Below are 10,522 nucleotides of genomic sequence, written 5' to 3' on the forward strand. Positions count from 1 at the left end.
TTGAACTGGAGCAGATTGATGGTAAACATATTTGGTGGCTAAAACAGTGAATGAAAAATGGGAGAATTTCAAAAGAGAGCCGATTGATGTGCAAGCTAGATACAGACCCATGAGAAATAAATGGAGTATCCAAAGCTAGAGTACGCTGGATGATAAGTATATTGAAGAGAAAGTAAGGATGGGAAAGGAAGCATATAATGCACACTAGAACAACAATAGTAATAGAAATCAGGAAGACTTTTTCAAATGTGGGAGAAAATCTAAGGCTGGAATAATGAAGGCTCAGAGGAAACAGGAGGAAAGGATGGCAGGCTGGCCTTAAATAGGAAAATGTTCTTCAAAAATTAAAAGTAAAAATGTTAGTGAAGGATAGAGTGGGCCTATAAGGAACAAGCAGGGTAAGTTGCTCACTGAAGCAATGGATATGGAACGAATACTTTGCCTCTGTCTTTGTCACATTTTCTACTTTGATAATGGCCTAGTTGAAAAGAGGCTTGCAATCCTCCAGGTAAAGAAGTTGCCAGGCCCAGATAAGATGCATTTTAGATCGCAGAGAGAGGTAAAGGTGCAGAGTTGACAGAAATTTTCCAGGCCATTCTGAATGCAGGAATAGTCCAGGGAAACTGAAGGATTGCAAATATGACACCATTGTTTAAGAAAGGGGCAAAGGATGACCCAGGAAACTACAGGCTTGCTAGCTCAATATCAATATTGAGAAAACTGATGGAGTCCATAATACAGGATAAGGTAAATATACATTTGGGGATAAAAATAAACTAATAATAGGCAGTCAACATGGCTTTGCTGAGGGCAGATCATGTCAGAGAAATTGAGTTCTTTGATGGAGTGATACAGGCAGTGGATGAGGATAGTGCTATGGATATTGTATATTTGAATTTTCAGTAAAGATTTGATATCGTTGGTTAGCAAATTAGAAATGTTTGGGATTGATGGATCTTTGGCAGTATGGATTAGAAATTGACTAAAAGATAGGAAGCAAAGGGCAGGTATCAATGGGCATTTCTTAGATTGGACAAAGGTTACAAGTGGTGTTCCCCAGAGATCAGTGTTGGGACTATTTCTGATTTATATAAACAATTTGGAGATGGGTGTTGCGGGTAATATCTCTAAATTTGTAAATGGGGTAGGGACAATAGTGAATTGTGAGGATGACTTCAGAGAGTCATTGACAAGTTAGCCAAACAGGCAGACACCTGGCAGATGAATTTCAATGCAGAGAAATGTGAGATAATGCATTTTGGTAGAAGAAATATGGAGAGACATTACAGTCTCAGTGGTACAACTTTGAGGGGAGTACAGGAGCAGAGGGACCTCGAGGTTCACAAGCACAGTTCTGTGAAGGTGGCCGGGCAACTTGAAACAGTTTTTAAGAAGGCTTAAAGGATTGTTCTAGGTTTGTAAATAGAGGCATAGAGTTTAAAAGCAAGGAAGTGAAGCTACATCTCTACAAATAATTGGTTAGACTGCATTTGAAATAGTGTGTTCAGTTCTGAGCACCTCATTTAAGGAAGGATGTTAAAGCACTGGAAAGAGTGTGAAGGATATTACAAGAATATTACTAGGAATGAGGGATCTCAGATACAATGAAAGATTAGAGAAACCCAGCTAATTCTCCTTTGGAGCAGAGATGATTAAGAGTGACGTCATTGAGGTGTTCCAAATTATGAACAATTTTGACAGGGTAAAGAGGGATATTCTGTTTCCACTAGTTGATAGGGGTCACGTGGGCGGCACGGTGGCACAGTGGTTAGCACTGCTGCCTCACAGCGCCAGAGACCCGGGTTCAATTCCCGCCTCAGGCAACTGACTGTGTGGAGTTTGCACGTTCTCCCCGTGTCTGCGTGGGTTTCTTCCAGGTGATCCGGTTTCCTCCCAGAGTCCAAAGATGTGCAGGTCAGGTGAATTGGCCATGCTAAATTGCCCGGAGTGTTAGGTAAGGGGTAAATGTAGGGGTATGGGTGGGTTTCGCTTCGGCGGGTCGGTGTGGACTTGTTGGGCCGAAGGGCCTGTTTCCACACTGTAATGTAATCTAATCTAATCTAAACAATTTCAATATTGTCAATGAGAGAGAGCTAGAAGTTAGGTGAGAAACCTCTTTACTGAGAGAGTTGTTAGGATTTGGAGTGCGCTGCCTGGGAGAGTGGTAGAGATGGATCCCATATATTGTTTCAAAAGCGAGCAGATAATATATTTGAAATTAGAGGGCTACAGGGGTAAAGTTGAAGAATGGGACTAGCTGGGTAGCTCTTTCAGGAATTGGTACAGGCACAATGAGTCAAATGACCTCTTCCTGTACTGTGAATTCAATGATTCTACTGAGGAATGCTGCACTTTCAAAAGAGTCATTTTTCAGGTGAGATGTTAAACTGAGGCCAGATCTCATTGCACCATTTTGAAGAGCATTTCATTGTTACTTGGTGGTTCTTTCAATCAGCCTGTTCAGATGTGTTATAGAAAACCACTCCAGATCCAAAGCTGGAGGTAGGGACATTGCCATTGTACAACAAGACCCTTAGTTACCCCGTATAGATGTTTTCTAATTGAGTTGTTCATGGAAGTTATTAGATAGCTCTGAAGCAGGTGTGAATTGAACCCTGGCCTTCTGGTTCAAAGGTAGATTTATTACCAAAGTGCCACAGGAGTCCTGTGTATTTTGGCTGCTATCTGCCAGTCAGTAGATTGTCCGATGATTGTCTCGTTATTGTTTGTGTGACGTAACTGAGTGGGCTGTCACAAAACAGACAATCTTGAGTTTGACACCGGCTTCCAGTTGTCAAAACTGGTGTAGGAAAAAAAACCCTTGAAATCATCCCATATTCAATTGTATATCGGAATGGAAAGTTTTAGGATAATTTTAGATGAATGCATTACGATAGACCATCTTCTTCCAAAACTATTTTGTCGTTGTTGGATAGGAACACGTCAAGTAATGGACCTGATCTGCTCATGTGTGCTCCGTAGCTACTGAGTAACTTGCAAATGCACAGTCCCTGTGCCTTTGTTTGCAGACACCCAGTTGGGCAATTTCTTGGCAGTTGTGGAAATACCATTTGACATTTAATGAACAACTCCTAAAAGAAAAGGAGGAGTGCCTGGTGAAGGAGGGCTTAATGTTTTGTGAAACATGTTTGATTTTCTTTATTACATTACATACTTAGAGTGGTTCATATGCACTGAGTATTGAATTGTGTTGTGTAGCTGAGTACAATTGACATGTGTAAATATCTCTGCTTTTCTACCTCTCTTTTCTGCTTAGCCTCTTTTCATGGGATGTGATCAGCACTCTCTCTAATAATTTTTTATGGTGGGGAAGCCTCCAAGAGCTGTGTGTGGAAGCCAATGCGTTAGTATGCTGATCAACTATGCAGTTTTGAAGGGTCATTGGATGTGGGCATCATTGGTAAAGCCAATATTTGTTGCTCATCCCTTATTGTCCTTCAACTTGAATGACTTGCTACATCATTTCAAAGGGCAGTCAAGAATGAACGACGTGGGCCTGGAGTCACGCGTAGGCCAGACTAGGTGGCAGATTTCTGAAACTATATTAATAAACCAGATAGAATTTCATGACAATCTGTAAGAGTTTCATTAAGGACATCATTACTGAGACTCACTTTCAATTCCAGTTTTATTTATTGAATTGACATTCCACCAGCTGCTATGTTGAGATTTGAGCCCATGTCCTGGGTGCATTTGCCTGCACCTCTGGTTCATTAGCCCAGTGCCGTCACCACCATGTCACGGCCTCTTGTTGTGTTTAGAAGGCAGTTCAATGCTGATGAAAACCCTGGATATGGAATAACAGAAGGGCCTGAGGTCAAGAAGACCACTGTTACACTGGTACTTAGTAGCCAAGTGGGTAGCATCTCTGAGTAAGCTAGTGGTTCAGGGTTTGAGCTCATTGGGAGTCCAGGCCTTTTGGGAAATATTTGCGAGTAGAAAGGAAACTAGAGAACTTGTCTGGTGCCTACTTTGTTTCGTAACACACTTCTCAAGAGACCAATCTTACAGGTCATTCCGCTATAAAGCAGGTTTCGTGATCGCAAACTCTCTGTAACGAGATTGAAGATTTTGCGACCCTGTTTCTAAAGCAAGAACTTTTTAAAAATTGCATTGGCTGTAATGCAATTACATCTCCAACACTTCAAGCGCTGTTTCTCAAGCGTGCTTTTTCTATAATGTGGGTTTGCCCAAGATTGCACCATCGCGTTATAGAGGAACTACCTATATTTTTTAATGTTTAACATAAGCCTCACTTTTGCCCTACTCCTGAAAGTCTGCATACATTGGCACTTGAGTGTATCCCACTGGTCCAAGGGATCGTGCTTTGCTTATGAGCTCAAAGCTGGAAGCTTGACAGCTATTTCACAGGACATTACAATGCAAGTTCCAAACTTTCTTATTCAGCTATTTTTGGGCAGACATTTTCTAACAGGATCATCAGGGAATAAGTAGGAACTGTAGCCCTGTATGTTGTTTCTCCCTACTGCCCTTTTGCACTGCCCCCCAAACATGCACATGCACATACACAGACAAAATCATGCAATCAGTCGCCTGAGAGCATCAAGAATATCTGACTTATTTTCCTGAGTTCTGCTAAAATCAGATTAAGCTTTGGCATTTCCTACACTCGATGGATCAGTACCAAGCCCAATTATGCCTTGCTCACTGAGAGCTCCTGTTCTCTCCATGTTAACTGTGTAATTTTACATCTCGTTTAAAAAAACCCACCGGAAACCTAAAGCAGAATTTCAAAACTTGTAAGGTGGTGATTGAAGCTTAACTTTTATTGCTATATCACTTGTAATAACGCACAGAGCAGAATTGTTTATACTGAGGCTGGTTTTAATTCCATAAGTTCACAACATGTGGCTTGGGTTTTACAAACTGACCTGAGTCAGCCAGCATTCTCTTCTCCACCAAAATTATAGAAAATCCTGAATGATCTTAGGCAGACTATTTCTATGCTGTAGCAGATGTAAAAGTATCATCAAGTTATTGGCACTTCTTATACATGATGTTTCTACATTATTAGGAATAACCTGTTCTGTTTTTATTTGTATGAGTTGGGAGTGGTAGCACTGTGTTTTTTGTAGGATTAGTGATTTGGAGGTCTAGACTAACAATCCACAGTCATAGGTTCGAAATCCTACTCTGACAACTGGAAGATTTAAAGGTAGATAATTTCAAATATTCAGAATTAAAAGTCATCAATAATTGTGACACCAACTACCAGATTGTCTGTCTGGTTTAATAATGATCTTTGCTGTCCTTACCTGGTCTGACTTGCGTGTACTCCAACACACGGCAATAGGTTGGTTGTTAACTGCCCTCTGAAATGTCTCAAACTATTCACTTGCAAAGATGACTCACTATCCATTTCTTGTAGGCACTTAGAGCTGTATAGTGAATGCTGGCTTTACTAACCATGTCCAGATTCTGAAGAAACTTTTTTTTAACATGTACACTCATCTTCTAACGTGCACTCAGCTGGTGTCATATTTTTCAGTTGTCCATCTTGAATGGAGTGCTCGAGGAAAACAGTTTTGAATAATATATGTAAGAATTGAACAAGACCAGAAATGTCTTGAATTGAGAGACCAGAAGAAAAGGGTTACACTGGTATCTAAAGATAAACTTTTGAATTACTGCCTGAATAAACAGAACTTTCCGAGAGGACACTAAGCACGATACAAGGCCTGCTTTGTGTTATTGGATCCTCCTCTGAGCCAATAAAAAAGCCTGTAACATTCTTCAAGCAGGTTAAGTGTTAAGCCGCTGAAACTTAGAATTCTATGGGAGAAAAGAAAGACCATTCTGTTTGTCATGACTGTGTTCACTATTTGAAAGAGCCATCTAATTCCTTCCATGCCTGAAATTATACTTCTAATCCTGCGAATTAATCTTCTTCACGAATGTTTCCAATTGCCTTTTGATTGTTTGTTTGGTATCTGATTTCATACATTGTGGGAAGAATTATCTGTTCATCTCCCTCCTTGTTCCTTCACCAATCATTTTAAATCTGAGACCTTTCATAACTAACTCATGAGTGAGAACAAACAATGCAAGGAAATATCGAAACACTTGAATTGAACGCTTGAATGTGAAGTCTTTGATAAGGTTCCATGTGGTAGGCTTTTGGAGAAAATGGGAGGCATGAGATTGAGGGTGATTTAGCAGTTTGGATTAGAAACCGGTTTTCTGTAAGAAGGCAGTGAGTGGTTGTTGATGGAAAATATTCAGCCTGGAGTCCGCTAGGGGGATCGGCTTAGATTAGTTCACAGGTCAGTGCAACATCGAGAGCCGAAGGGCCTTTTCTGCGCTTTGTTGTTCTATGAATGCCACTCTTGCATCTTCCCTTCACCTTCTCTGCTAAAAAATGAACAGTCTCAACTTCTCTAATTTTTCACGCCCATACTGTTATACTGATACATCTCCTGCACACCCCTCCAAAAGCGCTGCAAGTGTCCCTGGACACTCTGGGCAACTTAGCTTGGTCAAGCCATCTAACCTGAACATCTTTGGACTGTGGGAGGAAGACTGAATACCTGGAGGAAACCCACTCAAGCATGGGAAGAATGTGCAAGCTCCACACAAACAGTCACCCTGTCCCTGAAGCTCTGAGGCAGTAGTGCTAACCACTGAGTCACTGTGTCACCCAGTTGTATTGAACAATCTTCACTGAGATTATTAGACGTTAAAGCAGGGTGGTATAAATTTGATTTAAATCCATTACAGAGACCAAACAAAAAGAAGGAAAAATTGGTTGATTTAAAACCGAGATAAGAGCCAACCTTTTTAAAAAAAAAATTCCCAACCTAATTCTGAGGGAATGTGACTCCACCTGATCATATTATCAGCGCCAAAGGGGTTAGATGGCAGTAATTATGATTATCTCACTGTTACAATTCATTTAGACCCAAATGCACCAGCCATTTCTTGGATTGTTTAGTCAGTGTGTGTAGCAGCTTGTGTAGTCTATCTAATGGTATTGTTACAATACAATCTGCAGAGGAGCAAGGTAATTTTGTTTAATTTGGGCCACACCTTCCAGATTTCAGCATCTGCTCCTGCGGTATGTGATAACATCTTGAACACGTTTTGGAAAATATCTATGTAGATTCCGGAAATTGTTGTGAGTTTGGGAAGTTGCTGCACTAAATTGTTCCGTTGTAGTGTTGGCCTCACCTTTCGTTAACTTCTCCACCTCCTGATGTTGCCCAGCTTGCTGTGTTCGCCCAGCCTCCTTGTCTGCCTTGGATTCCAGCATCTGCAGGCTTTTTGTGTCTCACCTTTAAATCTGAGGCAACGTTCGGGCCATTATTTTCGGTACGCTTCCAAAACCAATGTTGACCTGCTTTAGATCAAGAGGTATATAGGTGCCTTCTTGGAAGAACCTGTATTACTACTGAAAACTGCGCTTGTTAGTGAAGATATGTATAAGTTAGTGCCCCAGTATTGTAACGTTTGCTTGGTTTTTAGACAGTTTGCTTGCTGTAGGCATCTATCTTAATTGAGCAGTGAGTCCCCTATTGTTGAAGTAACCGCCTTAATCCATAGCCGTTTTAAATTTGTGTGTGGTTATAATGTTTTATTTGAAAACATGTGTCAGTGACTCTTGCCTTTGCCAACTTCAGAAGGGACAAACGGAATGACATGTTGCATCCTGTGCGGTGAAATTGGAACTGAACTGCAATTGATGTCATTTGGATAGGATGTAGTTATGATGTGAAGGTGCCGTAATTGGACTGGGGTGGATAAGGTCAGAAGTCAGATGACACCAGCTTACAGTCCAATGTGTTTATTTAAATCACAAGTTTTTAAAAAATGATCTCGAGTAAAAGATACCCTCGGAAACAGTGACCATAACATGATAGAATTTAGCACTCGGTTTGAGAGGGCAGAACTTGGATTGGAAACAACTGTGCTAAACTTAAATAAGGGTAACTGTAAAGGTATCAGGGTAGAGTTGTCTGGAATAGAGTGGAAAAAGGAGTTTAGCAGCAAAATGGTTCAGGAAATAGTTCCTGGCTCATGCCAAAGACATATTCCAGTGAGGAAGAATGATTCTTGGAGGGGGAATAAACCAGCCATGATTAACTAGGAACGCTGAGGATAGCATCTGATTAAAAGAAAAAAAACAGGTAAATTTTGGCAAAGATTAGTGATAAGAGAGAGGATTAGGAAAATTTTAAAATTGAACAAAAGACAACCAAAAAATAAAATTTGAGAGTAAACTTGCAAGTAATATCAAAATGGATGGCAAAAGCTGTTTTAAAAAGTCTAAAGGAAGAGAGAAGCCATTGTTAACAGAGGCACTTAGCGGATGAGGCTGAGGAAATAATAATGGAGGACCAGGAAAGAGTTGAATAAATACTTTGAATCAGTCTTCATCGTGGAACACACATATAGCATCCCAAAATTTACTGAATATTCAAGGGGAAAAGGACAGAAAATAAATGCAACAACTATCACCAGAGAGAAAGAGAAACTAATGGGGATAAAGACTTACCTGATGGAATGCATCGTGGAATATTAAACAAAGTAGGTACACAGATGGTGAGTATACTGGTAGGAATCTTTAGATTCTGGAAAAGCCCAAGAGGATTGGAAAACTGCCTATGATGCATCTTTATTTAGAAAGGGACGGGGACAAGAATCAGATAACTTTAGACCATTTAGTTTAATGTCAGTTGGAAAAATGTTAGAATCTGTTGCAAGGGATGTTATAGTAAAGCATTTAGAAATGATCAAACAGAGTCAGTATGCCTTCATGAAAGGGAATTCATGTCTGACAAGTTTACCAGTATTCTTTGAGGATGCAATATTTCTATGTTTACAGAAGGTGTTTGCTAAGATACCACATATTATCTATTTAATAAGATAAGAACCCATGGTGTTGGAGGTATATATTAGCATGGATAAAGGATTGGAAAAGTCAGTTAGTTGGATAAGGGGGGCATTTTCTTAATAGCAACCTGTAACTACTGATGTGCTACATGGTTCAGTGCTGGAAACAGTTATTTAGAATACACATTAATATGACTTCAACGAGGAAAGTAAACGTATGATCACCAAGTTTGCAGATGACACAAAAATTCGGTGGGAAAGCAGGTGGTGAGGATGACTCAGACTGCGGAGGGTTTTGGACAGGTTAAGTGAGTGGGCAGAACTTAGCAGATGGAATATAATGTGGGGAGATGTGAAGCTATGCAATTTTTCTCTGGAATATTTGAAGAACTAAGTTATTTAAGTGGAGAAATACTGCAGAAAGTGACAAAACAGAGGGATTTGGGAGTCCTTGTCTATGAATCACAAAGCTAGCATCCAAGTTCAGCAACTAGTAGAGAAGGCAAATTAAATGTTGGCCTTTATTTCAATGGGGAATGAATGTAAAAATAGGGAGGTTTTGCTGAAATGATACAAGGCATTATTCAGACCACAGCTGGAAGGCTACAAGCAGTATTCCCTTTTCCAAGGAAAGATATACTGGCATTGGAAGCAGTCCAAAGAGGGTTTATGATTCCTAATGAAGGGCTTTTGCCCAAAATGTCTATTTTCCTGATCCTCGGATGCTGCCTGACCTGCTGTGTTTTTCCAGCACCACTCTGATGTAAACTCTGGTTTCCAGCATCTGCAGTCCTCACTTTTGCCTACCAGGCATGGAGGGACTGTCTTATAAGGAAGGTTGAGTAGATTGAGTCTACTTGTTGCAATATAGGAGAATGATAGGCAATGTTATTGAAACATAAAAGATCCTTAGAAGACTTGACACTGTAAATGTGGGAAGGTTGTCACCCCTTGTGGGAGAGTCTAAGACCAGAGAGCATAGTCTCAGAATAAGGGGTTGTACATTTAAGGCAACGATGAGGAGAAACTTCTTCTCTGTGGAATTCTTTTCTAAAGTGAGCTTTCAAGGCTGGGTCGTTAAGTATATTCTAGGCTGAGATAGATTTTTAATCAGGAATGGAATCAAGAGTTATGGGGAAAAGGTAAGAAATTGGAGTTGAAGATTACACATAATGTCATTGAGTGGCAGAACAGATTCCATGGATGGAATGGCTTATTTTTACTTCAATGTCTTATGGTTTTACCAGTTTGGTTGGCCTAGAGGTTATTTCCAGTTCTGATGTCCCAAACCCCTTTTTTGGTTCTGACAACTTGTAAACCCTTACAAAAGTTCTCACAGGTTGGGGACTTAGCAGAAGGACAGGTAGATTTGTGAAGGTGAAGCTCTTCTTCTGAACTGAAAATTTAATTCTGATCTCAAACTGCTTATGGCTCCTTGTCTGTTTTCTCTGAATATCATACAAGTTCAATTTGGTAAAAACTTCTAGCTAGACAATTAATTTGCAAGATGTTATGTGACTTATGTTATGTCCTTCATTGACAGTTCCTATAACTCTTTGATCTCTTTAAAAAGAAACACACTTTTTCATAGAACTGAAGCTACATAATCTATATTACCTAACCTTATAATCTAAATTCCCAAATAAATGAT

This window comes from Chiloscyllium plagiosum, chromosome 12 (genome assembly GCF_004010195.1).
Source record: "Chiloscyllium plagiosum isolate BGI_BamShark_2017 chromosome 12, ASM401019v2, whole genome shotgun sequence".
Taxonomy (NCBI): Eukaryota; Metazoa; Chordata; class Chondrichthyes; order Orectolobiformes; family Hemiscylliidae; genus Chiloscyllium; species Chiloscyllium plagiosum.